The sequence below is a fragment of the Danio rerio genome, chromosome 21, assembly GCF_052040795.2.
Source record: "Danio rerio strain M-AB ecotype USA chromosome 21, GRCz13ab, whole genome shotgun sequence".
Lineage (NCBI taxonomy): Eukaryota > Metazoa > Chordata > Actinopteri > Cypriniformes > Danionidae > Danio > Danio rerio.
This window is the reverse complement of record NC_141041.1, coordinates 13,381,974-13,402,076: the sequence shown is the minus strand read 5'-3', so window position 1 is coordinate 13,402,076 and position 20,103 is coordinate 13,381,974. Positions and strand designations below refer to the sequence as shown.

Sequence of the window (20,103 nt, the reverse complement as noted above, 5' to 3'; positions counted from 1 at the left end):
ATATAATTTAGTACGCAAACCAGTTAATGTACTTCATAAAAACACTCAAAAAAGACTTGCTGTTTGCTCAAGCTACCTATTTAAAATGAATAGAGACAGCGCAATTCTTAAATTCTGGGACAGCTTAATTGTTTTTTGTTCAATCCACTTAAATTCATAAAAATTATAAAGTTAACTTAATGGAATTGTGTTGAGACAATGTGAAAAAATTGTGTGGAACCCAGCATTTTTTACAGAATGTTGGTTACAACTGAAATTTGGGTAAAATATCGCCAATTCATACGACTGAGTTATTTTTTTGTTAACTTTATAGCCCAAATCATCATCATCATCATCATCATCATCATCATCATCATCATCATCATCATCATCATCATCATCATTATTATTATTATTATTATTATTGTTGTTGTTTTTATTATTTGTCCACATTTTATCTTGACTTGAGTTGATATTAATTAAGATGCATCTATAAAGAAACAAGAAAATACAATTTTTGCTAATTTCTTTTAGCTAAAACCATAGCATAATTTTTAAAGACATATGGGTTAGTGAATTAACAAGATTGACAATTAGAGTGCAAGATGATTTTTCAACGTATAAAATTTTATTGTATTCATCAAAGTAAATAAAAAATACTGGTGTACGTTTTACGAGAATGTTTCAGGGGGCTATTTTTGGTAAAAGGTAAAACTACTGTACATATTACGGTAAAAAGTTATAGATTTTTTATGTCAAAAATCTGTTTAAAGTAAGTGAAAATCCTGTTCCATGAAGATAATTAGCAGATTTCCTGTAAACAAAATACATTTTTTATTAGTAATATGTATTGTTGACACCTACATTTGAACAGTTTTAAGTTGATTTTCTCAGAATGCCATTTCTTTTTTTTTTCTTTTTTTTTTTAAGTAGTTGCAATTTTATCCTATACTAACAAGGTATACTGTACATCAACACAAAGCCTATTTGTTCAACTTTCAGATCATGTGTGAATCTTAATTTCCAAAAATGTCTGCTTATGAGGGATGCATATTGTTGTTCAGGATCACATATTATTTCAACTGATTTGTAAGCTGATTATTTTGCAATTTATTAAGTTCAAGCCAACAACTACCAGCACTTTTAGACTCAACTAACAAATACACCTGCAAAACAAAATGAATACTTATGCTTCAAAGGTCTTATGAAGTGAAATGATCAATCTCTGAAAGAAACGGATCAATATTTGAAACAATAATATTTTAATTGCATTTTTTTCTTTTGCAACATGTAATATTTATCTTGTGTTTATTAATATAACTGTTATTTTTTGTTTTGTTTTGTTTTGTTAAAATGCAGCTTTATTAATGAACCATATTCATAAAGAAAGAAATAAAGACGTTACGTTTTTAAAGGTTTACTCATTTTATGCTTGGCACTATATCCGGATAAAAAAACACCGCACATATGTGTATATGTGCTCACAGATACATAATTACACTGTCCATTGACTTTCACACTAATAATCTGTGCATAAAAACAATATTATGGACGCAGTACATGGTTCGATGCATCATTGTGTAAGTTCTAAAGATAAATACAGGAGCATATAAGCTATTATTACTCACCAGAACACAAACATATGCAAAATGCCCCCTGAAATGCATTTATATGGTTTAATATTCATGAAGATATATTACGAATGCTGTAGTGCTTGTTGTAACACATATAGATATGCAATGTATAAAATGCAATTTTGTGCATAGCATGTTTAGTACTACTGTAAGTAGTACATACTTTTAGTAGCACATAATTGAGTATGCAAAGCAGTTAATGTATTTTATAAAAACACTTTAATAAAAGATTGCTTGCTCAAGCTACTTATTTAGTATTTAAGTCGAAACAGCACAATTCTTAAGGTTTTTTGGACAATTTAATTGTTTTATGTTTAATCCTCTTTAATTCGTAAAAACTATTAAGTTAACTTAATCAAATTGTGTTGGGACAATGTGGAAAAAAATAGTATGGAACCTAGCATTTTTACAGAATGTTGGTTACTTTATCTTGATTAGGGTTGATATTATTGTTTGATACTGTTTCTGCTAATTTTTAGCTGAAACCATAGCATTTCTTTTATGTATTCATGAGGTACAGAATTAATTGATAATTAGAGTGTAAGATGATTTATCAAAGTAAATAAAAAATATACTGGTGTAAGTTTTACAAGAATGCTTCAGGGGCTATTTTTGGTAAAAGGTCAAACTACTGTACATATCATAGGTGAAACATTTTTTCTTTTATGCCAAAAATCTTATCATACCGTCAGAAACTTATAGCTGCCCATGCCTGATTATAACAAGGTATTCATCAATAGAAAGCCGATTTGTTAAACTTTCAGATCATGGGTAAATCTTAATTTCCAAAAATGTATGCTCATAAGGGATGTGTATTGTAGCTTAGGATCACATATTATTTCAACTGATATTTAAGCTGATTATTTGATAATTTTATTAGGTTCAAGCCAACAACTACCAGTACTTTTAGACTGAACAAACATACAGCAGCAAAACATAATGAATAAAGGTCTTGTGAAGTAAAGCAATCAAACTGTGAAAGAAACTGATCATTATAAAAACAATATTTTAATCCACATTGAAGGACAAATACACACACAGACACACACACACACACACACACACACACACACACACACACACCTATACAAGCTCTAATTTCTGACATTAGAAGGGATGAACAGAGGATGTAGGAAGAAAGACATAAAGGGTGAAAAGAAAGGAAAGAGCTAGCGATGGACTCTTTGCTCTGATTTCTGTTCGGTTTTCGTTCTCCCCCTCTCCCTCTTTCTCTCTCTCTCACTCTCTGTCTGTCTGGCGAATGTGTGAGATATGCTAGAGGCCCAGAAATCCATAGCATTGACCAACCGCATGACCTACTTTTGTGGCAGCTCTTTCAATAAGTCTGCCGGCCGGTCAATATAGACCTGCTCCCCGAGAGAGGTCCGGTTAAAAAAAGAGTGCCAGGACCTTTAGATATGTTTTGTTTTAATCTTGCTGTGTTGGTTTACAGATGCGGTGTCTTTAATCTTGAACCACCAGTTCAAAATCTGGACTTGCTTATTTTTTTTTTATCAAAACTACTATGTAAATTTCAATTAGTTGACGTTACTTAAGAAAATGAGTAAACCCGTTGCTTTAAAAGTGATTAGTGGATTTCACTTGTTACAAAAAGATGTAATGTGCCTTTAAATTACTGTTTACAATGTTTAATTTGCTAGTTCATATTATTAATGTTATGGTGAATAATTTATCTGAGCATGTTAAAAAATGTTTTAGGCAATCTTCAATCAAATTTAATCATCAGCTTCAGCGTTTGGAGTGGTGGTCTTTTTGTTGACGTCAACTTGATGGTTTCTATAGCAACTACATAGCAATATTCTTAACCAAACCCCGATTACTGTTAGTTTGCTATGAGAGAATGAGGTATAAAAAGAAAGTCCCACCCCCTACTCTATATTCAGATTTAGTTGAAAGTACATCAACATAATCAAATAAGTCTCAGCAACTTCCGGTTCTTATTGATTTTAAGTAAATTAACTTTGGAATAATTATTAAGTCAACTTTTTAATGCTTTTAATGCATAAGTTTAATGCAAAGTAAAGTAACTAATCACTTTTTACGATGTATTTACCACATATTTAAGTTATTAATACTGCCATTGAAAAAAAAAAAAAGGCATATATTATTGTTATACACTGATTGGCTGCTTTCTCTATGTAGTCCAGATGATATATATATATATATATATATATATATATATATATATATATATATATATATATATATATATATATATATATATATATATATATATATATATATTTTTTTTTTTTTTTTTTTTTTTTTTTAGTTAGTATTAAATATTAATGTTAAATGCTGGATAATATATGGCACATTAAATATTTAAGGTTTAGATAAAATATTTAAGTTATTTTTTATTTTTATGTGTAGCCTAGCCACAATTTACGCTTGCATTCAAAAATGTAGTATAGTGTAATACTAAGTACAGCATTAAGTACAGCATTGTAAAACATTGCAACATGACAAAATTAGTAATTTTTAACCTTAAAAATAGTTTATTTTGTCTTGCTGCAATGGTGTACAGGGCTGTACTTTTATAAATATATCATATATAAATATAGTCACAACAAATAGTCACATTTAAATAGATAAAACATATTTGCTTCAACCAAAAACTAAAAAAAAAAAAAAAACTCTAAACAACATAAATATGATGTGTTTACATGTATATTATATACACTCACCAGCAACTTTATTAGGTTCACCTGTCCAACTGCTCATTAACGCAAATTTCCAATCAGCCAGTCACATGGCAGCAACTCAACGCATTTAGGCATGTAGACATGTTCAAGATGATCTGCTGCAGGTCAAACCGAGCATCAGAATGGGGAAGAACGGTGATTTAAGTGACTTTGAATGCGACATGGTTGTGTATTTTAGGGACAATGGAAGATTAGAAAAAGTTGCCTGGTCTGATTAGTCTCATTTTCTGCTGCCACATTCGGATGGTAGGGTCAGAATTTGGCATCAACAACATAAAAGCATGGATTCATTCTGCCTTGTATCAACGGTTCAGGCTGCTGCTGGTGGTGTAATGGTGTGGGGGATATTTTCTTAGCACACTTTGGGCCCATTAGTACCAACTGAGCATCGTGTCAACACTACAGCCTACCTGAGTGTTGTTGCTGACCATGTCCATCCCCTTATGACCACACTGTACATCTTCTGATGGCTATTTCCAGCAGGATACCACACCATGTCATAAAGCGTGAATAATCTCAGACTGGTTTCTTGAACATGTCAATGAGTTCACTGTACTCAAATGGCCTCCACAGTCACCAGAACTCAATCTGTACGTATATCGATTTTGAGCATCAATGAGTATACGGTTCACAAATTTGATTCAACTCCATTTCCTTTAACATGGTTTAGTACTGATAATTCTCAGATTACATGCTCTATATTTAGTGCATTTTTAGATTTTTTATTTTGGAAGCAAAAGTGGTACAGATTTTGAGTACATGACTCAAAATGTAGATGTAGATTTTTGTAGATTTGGCATATATATATATATATATATATATATATATATATATATATATATATATATATATATATATATATATATATTATTATTATTTTTTTATTTATTTTTTTACTTTCTGCAGTATTTTAGTGATAATTAAGCATATTTTTATAATTATCCTTATTACATGACTGAAAAACTCACATTTATTCTTCAAAGTGTAGATCATATTATACATCCTGCCATGTTTGTACCTGTCGTACTGCCTTATTATGATGCAAATGTAAATACAAATGCAACATAACTTTTTTTTTAAAATGAGCTGAAACACATTTCTTAAATATATTTTGGGACAACTTAATTGTTTTAAGTTCAATCTACTTAAATTTGTTTAGTTAACTCAATTGATTTGTGTTGGGACAACATGAATGCATTGTGTGGAACCCTGCATTTTTTACGCAAATCAAAATGTCGCCACAATTTTCATTTTAATACATGCACACAGACAACGGTCTAAAATGTCTCCAGAAGGTGTTTTCCTGATCTTCACCTCTCTGTGTCTATCTCATTGACACTCTGAATGTGCGGTTGACCTCGTTCTCGGGAAGAAAACCTTACTCCGAATCACCTGCGACTTCACAGTCCTTACATAATCACTCACAGCTCCCAGTGATTAAACCTGAGACTCTGTCGCTGAGAGAGACATTTTGACAGATACTCGTCTGTCGTTCTGAAAAATAGATGCTCTTCTTCTCAACTTGTAGAGCCGGTGTGGAGGCCCGCTGTACTGATTACAACATTATGTAATGCGGAAGAGACGCTCTATATCCTGAATTCAGTGTGAGAAATGCTTGTGACAGCACAGTGGCCCAGGAAGGAGACAGAGAGAGAGAGAGAAATAAAAAAAATTCCTTTTGCAGCCGATGTCGTGCTGACTTTGTCTAAACACTGTTTGGGCCCCTGGAGCGGATGAGACTGTAGGTATGTTGACACATTCACTCATAATCCGCTTGTTAAGTTGTGACGTATGGAATATTGTTTCCAGGTCAAGACATCTACACATTTGAGTTGAGAAAATGTAGCATCAGTAGCTGTTTTACATTGCATATGTTATATTATATATTTAATAGAACGGTCATGCTTTACTGTAAGGTTTCATTAATTTATGTATTTACTAAAATACACTAAGCCTGATCTTGTACAACATTTGTTAATTATAGATCGATATTTTTGCATTATTAAAATCCAAATTCATACATTACTTAATGCACTGAGTTGACTTGTAATAACAATGAACATCTTTATTTTCATTAAATCATGGTAACAAAGATGAATAAATACTGTAATACATGTATTATTCATTGTTTGTTCACGTTAGTCAAAATGTGTTATCGATAGAAATTTATAATTAGAATAGAAATTCGCTGCATGTCACATACAATATTTTCATTATTTACGAAAGATCAATTACTGTCTGACCAGATTAGGCATGGATGTACATGTTTATTTATCATCAGAAATACTGTAAAATTGTAAAATAACATTGTTTTTAAAAATAGCTGCTTTCTTATTTATTGTAGTGTACATTTTTTTATTTATTCCTGTGATTCAAGAAGAATTTTCATTATCATTATGCATCATTACTCCAATAATCACTGTCACATAATCCTTCAGAATTTACTCTAATACAATGATTTGCTGGTTAAGAATAATTTATTATTAATTAATTTATTATTTAGAAACTGTTGGACTGCTTCAAATTTTTGTGAAAACTGTGATAGAGTTTTAAAATTACCATTGAAATGTATTTACTTTTATTTATCAATGTAATATACAATTATGTTTTTAAAAAAAAAAAAAAATATATATATATATATATATATATATATATATATATATATATATATATATATATATATATATATATATATATATATACATATTGTAATAAATTATAATTTCTTCTTATTCATTTTCTTGTCAGCTTAGTCCCTTTATTAGTTGCCACAGCGGAATGAACCGCCAACTTATCCAGTAAGTTTTTTACGCAGCGGATGCCCTTCCAGCTGCAACCCATCTCTGGGAAAATAAATTATAATAATTTTTTTTTTTAAATATTCTACTCCCATAGTCTGTTACCAGACACACGTTGTAGTTCCCATGAAGGGAAACTGCAAACCAGCATATTGAAATGATTTCTGAAGGATCATTTGACACTGAAGACTGGAGTAATAATGCAAAAAAAATCAGTTTGAGTTACAGGAATCAATTACATTTTAAACTACATTTGAAAAAAATGTATTTAATATTATATAATATAAATATTTAGTTTAAATTCTACTAATATTTCACAATTTTTACAAAATTTTGATCAAGTAAATGTGGCTTTTGTGAACAGAAATTGCTTTTTTAATAAACAATCTTGTTGATTCCAATCTTTTGACCAGTAGCATAAAAATTAAAATGCTTTTTTTTTTTTTTTGTAATTGTTCAACAGTCAAAGAACACACATCACATTGCTTGTCATCATTATGGAAATCCAGACAACAGAGAAAATATATAATAAAAATGATCATCTAAATAGTAAAAATACAAGTAAATTAGGGTTGTCTCACTATTCTACTCATTTATTTTAAAATCAGTATACAGAATTACAGCACAATATAAGCCATTTATTGTTTGCTTTTGGACGCAGAAACTGTGATACTTGACATCATACTTAAAGGAACAGTTCACCCCAAGATTTAAATTTACTCCCTCTTTGCTCGCCATTTACTTGTTGAGAATCTTTCTAAATTTCTTTCTTCTCTTGGACACAAAGCAGATATTTTGAAGAAAGCTAATAACCTGCAGCTATTGATTTCCATCTAGAGGGCTCAATCTTCATCAGAATAGCACTCCTCATACTTCAGCCTTCACAACAAATTTCCTAAAAGCAAAGAAGGTCAAGGTGCTCCTGGATTGGCCAGCCTAGTCATCAGACATGAACAATATTGAGCATGTCTGGGGTAAGATGAAGATCAAGTCAGACTTTATTAATAAGTGATTTGAGTCACTGCAGAGATGTATGGATGCAGTCCTCCAGGCTCATGGGAGTCATACACAATATTAATTCTTTTTCCACTGCACCATGACTTTACATTCTATACTGACTTATAATAAATCAGACCTTACTGTACTAATTAAATAATTAAAAATCAAACCATGATCATATTTTATTTTGGTAATATAAGCGTAATCTAGAGGCCTTTGCCTTTAAAGCAGGTGTGGGCAAACTCGGTCCTGGAGGGCCGGTGTCCTGCACAGTTTAGATCCAACTCTAATCAAACACACCTGCTTATAGATTTCCAGTGATCTTAAAGACACTGATTAGCATGTTCAGGTGTGTTTGACTAGTGTTGGAGCTAAACTCTGCAGGACACCGGCCCTCCAGGACCGGGTTTGCCCACTCCTGCTTTAAAGTAAAGTGTGAGGGAATGATAACAGAATTTTCCATTTCTGATGAACTATCCTTTTAAGAATGGTAAAGTGTCATCATGCAGACAGCAGCTGCATGTGGTGATTTGTGTCTGGATATTAGCGATAGGAAAAAAAACTGTGCAGCAAAGGACATTTGTCAGACGTGATTGGCTTTATTGAAGCATGCATTTTCACAAATCTTATTCAGAGTCCCAAATGGCTCAACAGTTTGGTCGTCGGGGCAGACGGACACAACAAGAGAGTAAAAGCCCAATTGCTGGCCGCGACTTGGCTGGCTTTTAATTATTGATGGCCACTTCGGCTCTGCATTGGCCCGTAATTGCATTACAGGTCACTTCTCAATAGCAATCTGTGAAAGTTGTGGTGATGTGTGCTGGGAGACGATCGATAGGCGCTGGACTCAGACACGCTTTCTCTCTTTATGTGTGTCTCTCCCTCTCAGTCATTCTGTCTGTTTCACACCTGTTTCCTTCACGTGCAGTCTGCTCCGTGGTGGCCTTTGTGGTCATCTCACAGGCAATTGGAAATCTTTTTGTTTCATCAAAAATTATTTTGAGCTTTACAATGCTGTATGCATGGGTCGAAGATGAAAAGTGGTTTTCAAGCCCCAAAACAAACAATATTAATATTGTGTTTAATTTAAAAAGGGACCTAATATGCAAAAATCACTTTTAAGGGGTTTGTGTGGCAACAGTGTGTGAATACAACCGGTAAAAAATTTTAATTCTGTTTTTAATCACACCATCAAAACTGTGTGCAGAAACACTTGTATGTTTCATGAGAGGGGGAAAGCCTTGCCCTTTGGTGATGATCTCTTCCTCATTAGCATAGACAGCCTTGAGTGAGAAGCAGTCGTTTACTATTAGATCATGTCAGCCACTAAGAAGAATTATAAATGTTGAGTTTTTGAGATTTACTTCTTCTGAGCCAATTCTTTGGAGTTTTTCAGAAATTATATTTGTAATCAATAACGATGGTAAATTATATAGATGGTAATTATATATAGAGTTTTCTAAAAAGTTACATTTTGAACCCTCAGTAAAAAATACAACACAGTAATTAAAGCCATTCCCAAGGGTTTAAAACTTTATTTAAAGGAGTGCAAACTTTTCATTTTGATCCTACCTATAGACCAAACTACCCAATCTCAATAGAAGGGATATTAATAGTTGATGACAAATTCAATAACCTTATAATGCAGAATTTGTTTAACCATAAAACACTGCTTGATTACTACTTGATTCCAATACTTGGAATCTTCCACATAAACATTTGCTAACTAACAAAGTAAAAGAAATGACAAAATGTAACATAGACGCTATCCTTGTAATAGCTTACTAAGTAAATTTATGCTAGATTTTGAAAACATATGTACATTTTATGACTTGGAAGAAATCATTGTTCATCTTTTTTGTGAATGTATTTGTGTGAAGCTATTTTTTACAGAACTGTCTATCTCAGTAAAGACAAAGGTTGATATTAAATATACTTTTGATAAAAATTTCTTATTACAACTGTAAATCTTGCATTCAGTACATTGGTAATTTTATTATAATGAGTAAGATTTTTATTCACAGGTGTAGATTTTTGGAAAAGACTGCAATTCTGGCTGTTTTTCTATTGACTACAAGTCATATATTTTGTCTTTAATGAGCATAAAAAACTAAAAATCTTTTAAAAGTCAAAAATGGCTTTCAATTTATAACCTTATATATTTTCCACTTTGGTCTCTTTTTTATTTTTCCTTTATTTAATTTATGTTTTCTTTAAATTTTAAAATATATTTTTTAAATGTATAATGCAGACTGTAACTCCATCTTTGCATTATTTTTCTAATGTTCTAAGTTTCTGCAATCTAATGTTAGCTGTTTTTGTACCTCCGGACTCTATTGAAAAAAGGCATGCGATCACAATCTAATTTAAATTTAAAGTGACAGTCACCAAAATGGCATAATTTGGATCAAGGAGTTATAAAATATTAATTGTGGGGTATTTGAGCTGGTACACCACATAATCTTGTAAAAAGGGTTAAAAATAAATAAATAGGTCACCTTTAAAAACTATTAAAAATATTTACTGTACTATGTATTAGCATAATTTGCAGAAGACAACAACAAGAGTTTATATACTAAACATTAGGCATGATTATAACGTGAATAATGTTTTCACGTAATAAAAATATTTGTAGTCACAGTGCATCACCATTTCTTTTTTTAATCACAGTGAAGCCTCAAAAACCAAATAATTCTTATTTTAAAATCTTAACAATTGCCCATATAATTTATACTTTCATCCAAGTTTTGAACCATTTTAAATATATCAATTAGATTAACAATTGCAAATATGTGGCCATGGACCACTAAATCAGTCTTGCATTGCATGGGTATATTTGTTTGGAAAGCCAACAATGCATTTTGTCAGTCAAAATAATCTTTTTTGTTTATTTTTTGGCAAAAATCATTAGTATATTAAGTAATATAAGGGTCAATCAGTGCTTTTGAAAACACTATTGGTTGGGGTTAGGGGGGTAGGAGGAGGGTGGGTCAGTCGACAGCGCCCTCTGGTGGATTTACTCAGGAACAGCAGGCGCGAATAGCGCTGGCGAGAGAAATTTGCGATCTGAAAAGCGTACACAGCGGCCTTTGGTCGATTTGCGAAAACAAAACTGCAAATAAATTTACCTCCTGGGACGTATTTGGTGCTCTCCAGAAATGTACACAGCAGTACGTTTTCAGAATGAGCCTGTGTTGGTATAATATGAATTGCTATTTATTTATTTATTTATTTATTTTTAGATTTTCTCAGATTTTGTATCTTGGCCAAATATTGTCATATCAAAACAAGCTGATACACAGCTTACTGGTTTAGCTTCCAGATGTTACATTTATGATTGGTTTTGTGATCCTGGGTCACATATAAATAAATATGTAAATGCAAATTCACGATAATTGCTTACCATTTTATCTATTTTAAGAAGTCCAAGTCATATGCTGATGTTTTACTTTCACAAAAGTTATTTAAACTATTGAAGCAGGCACTTTACTTGCTCTTAATGTGCTTTCCTTGTATATAATATCAATTTTGTAAATGTAATTTGATCCAGACACCAAAATGGGACATCTCGACTTTGACCCTATATTTCATTTTGCAAAAGTGAGCAGCTTTTTTTTTTTTTTTTTTACATTTATTCAAGCTTATTACAACAAGACTAGTTTTCCCTGAGGAGGTCATTCTGTCTGACTTTATTTCTGAGTTGATTTATCCGCTTTACTTTTCGGTGACACAACCTCTTTGAAAATGATGGAGAAATCTCATTTCATCCGAGCTGCAACGTCTGTGATTGCGGTGTATTATTTTCGCAGAGCGTTTCTCATTTATTTTGACCTTCTTTGAATAACATACCCAAAGCTAAATTTTCTTTGCACTTTTTTTATAGAAACATTTTGTGGATGTATAGAAACGCTGCAGTTCAAATAGTGCTGTAATATAAAAGAAAATCAGTGAGTAGATAAAAAACATTTGATGTGTTGTTACAATGGCCAATTTATTTTATTCATTAGTTTGTACATTATTATTTACTTTTATACTGTTTATTTAATAATTAATTATATTTATTATAAGGTTTTTTGTGGATGGGGAGTCAGTACAAATTTTGTTCAGCAAAAGAAAAGGATAATTTTTCTGAGCACTGAAATTAATCAAAAGGGCTATAAAAGCATTTATAATGAAAGTTTCTGATTCAAATAAATGCTGTTTTCTTATGTTTTAGTAATCAAAGCATCCTGAAAAAATGATTTCCACAAAAATATTCAGATAAAAATGTATATTTTAAGAAAAATCGTTGTGTCATTACCTCAGTTGTCATTTTAAATGCAAAGGTGACATTCTTTTGAGATGTTTTTGTAATGTCAACATGACATAAACAGATACAGAACATCATACAGTAGCCTTTGTCCTTATGACAAGTTGACATTGCCATGAGCCCATTATAATTTTGTCATTGAATTGTCATTAAATATTAACAATGCCATTATAAAATTGTTTGACCGAGTAATGGCACCTTTAAAGAAAAATGTAATGACAAATTTATTGTTCCACTGAAATGACACTATTATGACACCCAAAGAGAGGTCTCTCACCTACAAAATCCACAGCGTGTTCATTTCGTTTCATCTTCAGATGTGCAGTTTATTTATGACATAAGAAAAAAGGCTGATTGTGGCTTCTACACTGCAGCAAATTCCATTTTTATTTTTGATATTTGGCGTCAATTCATCTGGAAGTGACAATAATGTTCTCTTTGACTCATTGGATAGAATTGCTGTTTTATTGGTAACACTTTACAATAAAGTTGTGTTAGTAAATGTTAGTTAATGTCTTGGTAATGACAACTTGACATAAACAAATATATCATACAGTAAGTTAACATAACCAAAACATGTCATAAATCTGTCATAAACATGATTATCACTAGTCCATTATAATTGTCATTAATTTTATAACATACTTCTGAATACTGAATTTTATGATTTTTTTTTTTTTTTTTACCTCAGCTGCAGTGGTACAAATTAAATTTGTCAATGAAGAATTTAATGTTATTGTTGTTAAATATTAATACCAATTATGACAAAAATGCCATTATAAAATAATAATAAATAAGAGTAATGACACTTTTAATGAGAAATTTTAATGGCAAATTTATTTTGTTCCACTGAAATGACACTATTATGACTCCCGAAGAGCAGTCTCTCACCTCCAAAAGCCACCATGTTTTTATTTTGTTTCATCATCTCATGCACAGTTTACATAAGAAAAAATGCCCACAGTAGCTTTTCCTATACCACAGCAAAATCCATTTTTATTTTTGATAATTGGCACCAGTTCATCAGAAAGTGACGATTGTGTTCATTTTGACTCATCGGAAGGAAATGCTGCTTTGTACACAAATGTATTATTTAATATTCGATTTCTGCACATGAATCTAATTCAATCATTGAATGGAAACATGGCTATTGTTGGCCTTGTCAAACACACATTTCTGTTCTCCTCCGTCTCTCTTACTTCACCTGCCATTGTTCCCGTTTCTCTCCTCAGTTCTTCCTCATCGTCTCCATCCAGGGTTGGACAAAAATACATTGAAGGACTTATTTTTATGTTGTTCGTTTTAACGACGAACAGTTGACATCAGCAATCCATCTGAAACTACTCTTATTTGTGCAGTATACTCTTTCTCCAAAAAATGTATCAGTTATTCTTTAAATGGAAGAGTAAATAGTGTCCACAGCATCAATCAGAGGGTGTATTTATCTGATATCCTCATGTAGACTCATTTTACATTCATTCATTCATTTTCCTTCGGCTTAGTCCCTCATTTATCAGTGGTCGCCACAGCGGAATGAACCACCAACTATTGCGGCATATGTTTTACGCAGCGGATGCCCTTCCAGCTGCAACCCAGTAATGGGAAACACCCATACACTCTCACATTCACACAATTTTGTTAACCCAATTCACCTATAGCACATCTTTGGACTGTTGGGAATCCAGAGCACACGGAGAAACCCACACGATCAGGGGGGGAACATGAAAACTTCACAGCAACGCCAACTGGCCCAGTCAGGACTCGAACATGCAACCTTCTTGCTGTAATGCAACAGTGCTAACCACTATTTTGTATTTAAAACAAGTATTTGAAATACATGTATCATAAATATCACCTCCATCCACTCTAAATGCCTTTAGCTGTCTGTCTGTCACACATTTGCTGTGTCATCCAGTCTCTCCTGCTGTACATTGTTCTCTCTCTCTCTTTCAGAGCAGAGAGTTGAGGAGACAGTAGATTTTGCATGCTCTAAATGTTCGGAATGGTGTCATCGGCATTGGTTAGATCATGAGTTTGTGTCCGCAGGAGAGAGAGAGGGAGAGAGAGAGAGAGAGAGAGCAGGAGGGGTGAAGGTTTGGAGAGATCAGACCAGAGTGTGTGTCCAGGCAGCTTGGCAGACATCTAAGCCTCCTGCTCTATTTGTTCTTCCCCGTCTCTCCATCCTATCTGTCTCCTGGCTCTCAGCTTATTCCGTTTCTTCTCTTTGTCCTCTTTTTTTTTCAGTCTGGGGGTGTCTCTTATTTATTCATTTGTTACTCTGGATTGTTGTGCGCTTCATCTCTCATGCGTTGTTGTGCATGTTCTTCCACAACGCTGCTTTCTGCCGCTTCGTAGTCTGTTTTGCACCATGTTGTTGTGTGTCGTGATGGTTTTAGTTTTGCTGTTGTACATCCTGTGCTCTTTTCCTGACATGCTTTATAATGCCTAAATAGACAGCTGTGTTCTGAGGAAGCATGCTGACGGGTAATGGATAACAACCACATAGCCGGCAATTCATTTATATGGTATATACATGGGTCAAATAATGAAATGTACAATTTAATTAGACTTTTTTGTTATCAATTATATTTTTATAAAGGGATTTCTAGAAAAATTAATTGTCTGCTTTAATATTTCAATTAACTTTTGTACAAAAAAAAATGAATTACGGGTGAATGATGTTCCATCTCTATCCTGTAAAACAAAAAATAGCCTTGTTTTTGACCTGTACTCATTACAATATGAAAGAATGAGTCATCTTCTTATTATATTATTCTTGCCGACATTTTAGTGGGTGTTGTCTGCAAGTCTTAAGTGAAAATATATATGTTATTGTTTCCTTTTTGCTGAGAAAAATATAATAATAAATAAATAAACCACATTCAAATGTTCAGGGAATAATGTATTACCTGGGGATTGCATTACACATATTGCATAAAGCATTTTTTTTATTTGATACCTGAAAACTAATTTCACTGAGATTTATTTTATAGCAATGTATACCTTTATTATGCAGTAACACTACGGCACAGTAAATTAATAAGAAGTGACAGTGAGGATTTTTGTTTCAAATGAAGGCTCTTCTGTTCTTCACTGTAAACCCTAATGCTGTAACTAATTAATTGAGTTGAGTTCTATTAACTTAAATCATTAAAATTCGTTTATCTTAATTAACCTTGATGAGTATTTAGAACTTTTTCTTATTTTTGAGTTTGAAAAAATTTAATCTTTCAAGTAAGGTGAACAATTCTGCTGGGTTTAATCTATACAAAATGTCTCTTTAAAGTTTCATTAACTCAAATTCTGTCAGCCTAGTGATTTTGCGTCTGACGTCATCCAGGTTCACGTACGTGCTCATGCTTCATTCGTTTTTTTCAAGATGGCGGATCGGCCTCGCTTCACACTACAGTAAGTAAAATATTTACAAATCCAAGAAATATTAAATGTATGTTTTAATTAATATAATCACAGTAACAGTTCAATGTAATGTAGAGTTAATCAGGGTGCGTTTACATGTCGTACATTAAAGAAAACATGTTTAGCCTCACTTGTTGCTAACTAACGTTAACATTACTGTTTAAAAAGTTAGAATCAGTGCAATGTTAGCGTTAGTTGTAATGTGTTAACTCTGAATTTTAACAGAGTGTGATAAAGACAAAAAATATTTAAAATCGGCAGATTACATTTTTCAAAAAAATTTCAATCTTGGCGCGAGTATGCCTTTTCTCAGCCTGTGCTGAAGTTGTCATGGAGACGTGCGCTCTCACAACCGCATGTCATGGCGCTGCGCTGAACTCCATCCAGTGTGTGAATGTGGTATTATCTTCGCGATCTGTAGGCACTTCGGAAACGAAAGGCGCAAGAAACGTAACGTTAATCATAACTCAAATGATCTCCGCCTAAACCCTAAACGGTATTTTCTGATGACGCGCAAAAACGTAGTCTCAAAACTTAACTCTGTCACACGCAGCTTGTTGCTTGCTGATCCATGTATGAGGATAGCCTGACGGAGAACAATTAAGCTGCGCTCCTCACCTGAGCAGGTACAGAGCAGAGCTTCATTTTACACTACCACATTGAGGTAAAGTTGGTTTTATATTCATACATTCATTTAGTAACAACTTGTGACTCGCTCCATAAATTGTTTACCATGGTACTTTGTCTATTCGTTCTGAAATCACATGCAAGTATGACATGAAAACAACATTACACTAAATGCACTATTTTTTTTGACTGGACAATGTTGTACTTTGAAAGTCATTGGCTGCTAATATGATTTCACCATTAAGAATATGCAAAAATTACCTTTCTGAAATTACATTATTAAGGAGAAAGTCTGAATGTGTAAATATAACACTAACTTTACCTCAATCACCAGCACTGATCAACACTTAATACTTCCTCGCGCTTAAGACGACATCTCTGCATATCAATGATTACCTGATTAATGCGATCAGTTAAATGAGTTTAAATGTCATTTAGGTCAAATGTATTTTAAAGGTATGATAAAAGTTTTTTTTTTTCAATCTATTTTTTAAAATGTTTACTCTGGAGAGAATATAAACAGCCTAAAAAACAAAGTATGCATATCTATAACACATTATTACAAAATTATGTTATTAAATAAAATAATAACAAAACAAAATATTCAAGAAGTGGTAAACAAGACAGTTTTCTGATGTGCAAATTTTGTAGCTTAAAATATATTTATATCTTAAAAATATAAATATTTTAGTCTATATATTTTTACATCATTAGACAGTAAGGTAAGTTTTGTTATTTCTAGCTTTTAAAATCAGGCCTTAAATTTCTTTGTCGTCCTATTCAGTTTTAGAAATTTCAATACTGTTTAAATTAAATCTGTGTTCATCGAATTAAAGCAACTAACATGATAATCAGCTCTATTGCTAACCGTTTTGGAGGTTAACGTTAGACATCAGGCAATTGTACTACTTCCACTCTCAGCTAAATGACACTGTGACTTTGTGTACATACAGAATTGAAGGTCAGGTGTTGCTGACTACAGATAGGTTCTTAAATGGAGGCATGTGAAAGGTGGGTAGAATATTTATTTTGTACTACTATGCCTGGCATATCCAGATAAAATAAATATTACAGTGTATTTATCAATGATACTTTTGCCACAAGGAAAGTGAAACTTCAGCTAGACCTTGAGTTCAATTTACAACATGAAGATCCTGCTTTCAACATCTGATCAACACCTGATTTTCATCTGAGGTAAAAAATAGATAAGTAAATGAAACATAATAATAATATTAATACATTTTTTCTAGAATTGTATATTTTGTGGTGTGGGTTTGTTTTATGAAATTCTCTCTTGTTTCTTTTTGCTGTTTGCAGAGTACCAACATGTTACAAATGAGAATTTTCCCCACAAATTCTTTGCAAAACTGGACCACCACCTATTTCATTTGATGACAATTTTAAGGCAAACAGCATCCAAAACTGGCAAGACAGCAGATACCCTGGCTAATCTTTTAAAGGTTTATGATGAGCAGGTATGTTTGGGGTCACGTGTTAAAGTATACATTAAAATATAATTTGAATTATTATTATTTTTTTAATTTTTAAAAAATTGATTCTTGATTTCCAGGAACTGAATGATGTCAGTTCATGACGGACTACTGTTATCAGAGGTCTTTTGGTCTTGCTGCGTGAGCGTGACTTAAGATTCTTTAGGAACACCATGGTAAGACTTCATTCATTCTTTTCACAATTAGGCATGTTTAATGAAAAGATGAAAGTTTTGAAAACTTTTACTTAAAAACATATTTGTAATCAAGAATAGTTGATGAATCATATAATATTGGCTCAGTCATTGTGATACTGTCCTTACATTAATATCCTTGAATTATGTTTTTAGATTGATAATCCTGCTGACTGAAGATGCTTTATTGGCCCTGCATTCACTGAGGGTCTCTGTTGTCCTGAAGAATGAATTGGACAGCACCCACAGCACACTTCCAGACCTTTCTTGTCTTGTATGTATTAATGTATGCTCTTCACATAATATATAGTAAAGGACTTTGAACTTGTGCAAAAAGTTTTGCTTGGCATGGATGATGGAAAATAAAAAGTCTCGTAGCATGGAAACCTTAAAGAATGAGTTAATGTAGAGCTTTTTTTTTGAGTTAATGTAGAACTTTTAACTCTCTGGGGTAGTAACTTCAAAACATTTATTTACCTTTAATTGGTAAATATGCATTTTATTATATATAGGGATAGTTTGTCCAAATGTAAAATTCTGTCATTTACTAACTCTTCACTTGTCCCAAACCTGCTTGAATTTCTTGCTTCTGTTGAACACAAAAGTTAAGTAAAGCTGACAACCTGTAACCACTGACTTTCTAATAGGAAAACAAATACTGTGGAAATCGGTGGTTACAGGTCTCAGCTTTTTTTTTTTTTTGGTCAAAAATAACCTTTTAAGTGTTCAACAGAAGAAAGAAACTCAAACAGGTTTGGATTAAGTAAATGACAGAATCATAGTTCAACCAAGACTGAATATATATATATATATATATTGTAACGAGCGCACACATGCCACGTCGCCCTGGTCGCTAATTCAACCCAGCTGGACCATCATCAACACAGGATCGTTCACAGCTGGACGTCATCAAGTGGAGAGGCATATAAACCAAGCCCACGCAAGGAGAAGATGAGCTTCATTCACCCAATGACTCCATGCGCTAACGCTTGTCTCTCTGTCTCTCCACAGCAGACTCCAGCTCGTGACAATCCCACATCCGACTACTCACTGTCCTTCACTTACTTCCCGGAGCACCAGAGCACCTCACCTTGAAGAAGAGCACCGTTTACACCCCATTCACGTTGTAAATAAAGCACCCTCCGGGGACTTGTCTGTAAACTTATCCAACTGTGTCGCTGTTTTCCCTTTGCCTCGCTACAATATATATATATATATATATAATCTGCTCTCCGTTAAACAGAAATTGGGGGAAAAAATAAATGGGGGCGAATAATTCTGACTTCAACGAGATGTGTATATATATATATATATATACAGTTTCTGTGTAGTTTACACTAAACGAGTCACTTCACAGAATGTGCTCTTATTATTTTTTTTAACGAATGCCTTAAGAGTAAGTTTTACACTTATTAATGTATTATTAAATTTTATTAAACTTATAGTTGTTTTTTCTTGAGGCTCTTATGTCTGATATCATATTTACATTGTGGGTAATTTGTATCAATTTCAGAATAGTGTTCATTTTCAATCTCTTTATGTCTAATAGTTTTTATCGTTTTAAGACATTTGTAATTGCATAGGAGACAAATTTGAAAGTACTGTTGGACATTTTTTCTTTAACAATAAATGTCTAAAATGGTATTGTCTGTGTGTTTTAAATTACAGATTTATTTTGACAGATTTATGGGGTTTAAAGATTAAAATAATGGCTAATTTTATTTGTGGAACTTACGATGGAGAAGTTAATTTTAAATGCTATCAAAATGTATGAGCTGGGTGATTTAAGTATTTAAAGTTGAAAGAAATTAAAGCAATTAAGTTAATTGGTATTAAAATGTATGAGCTGGGTGACTAAGTATTTAAAGTTTGGAAAAATTAAAACAATTAAGTTAATTGCAATTAAAACGTATAAGCTGAGTAACTTGGG

At 32.5% G+C, this 20,103-nt stretch overlaps 1 protein-coding gene and 1 long non-coding RNA gene across 51 annotated transcripts in view; both read left to right on the top strand.

Annotated features, from left to right (window-relative positions):
* Positions 1 to 20,103, top strand: part of celf4 (CUGBP, Elav-like family member 4) — a 257,699-nt gene that overhangs the window by 127,588 nt on the left and 110,008 nt on the right. The gene's annotated exons all lie outside the window — the stretch shown is intronic.
* On the top strand, positions 15,809 to 19,338 carry LOC137488786 (uncharacterized). Its single transcript, XR_015520032.1, has 7 exons — positions 15,809 to 15,853; positions 17,443 to 17,500; positions 17,594 to 17,683; positions 17,807 to 17,964; positions 18,060 to 18,155; positions 18,330 to 18,447; positions 19,185 to 19,338. It is a non-coding gene; the product is annotated as an uncharacterized LOC137488786 (long non-coding RNA).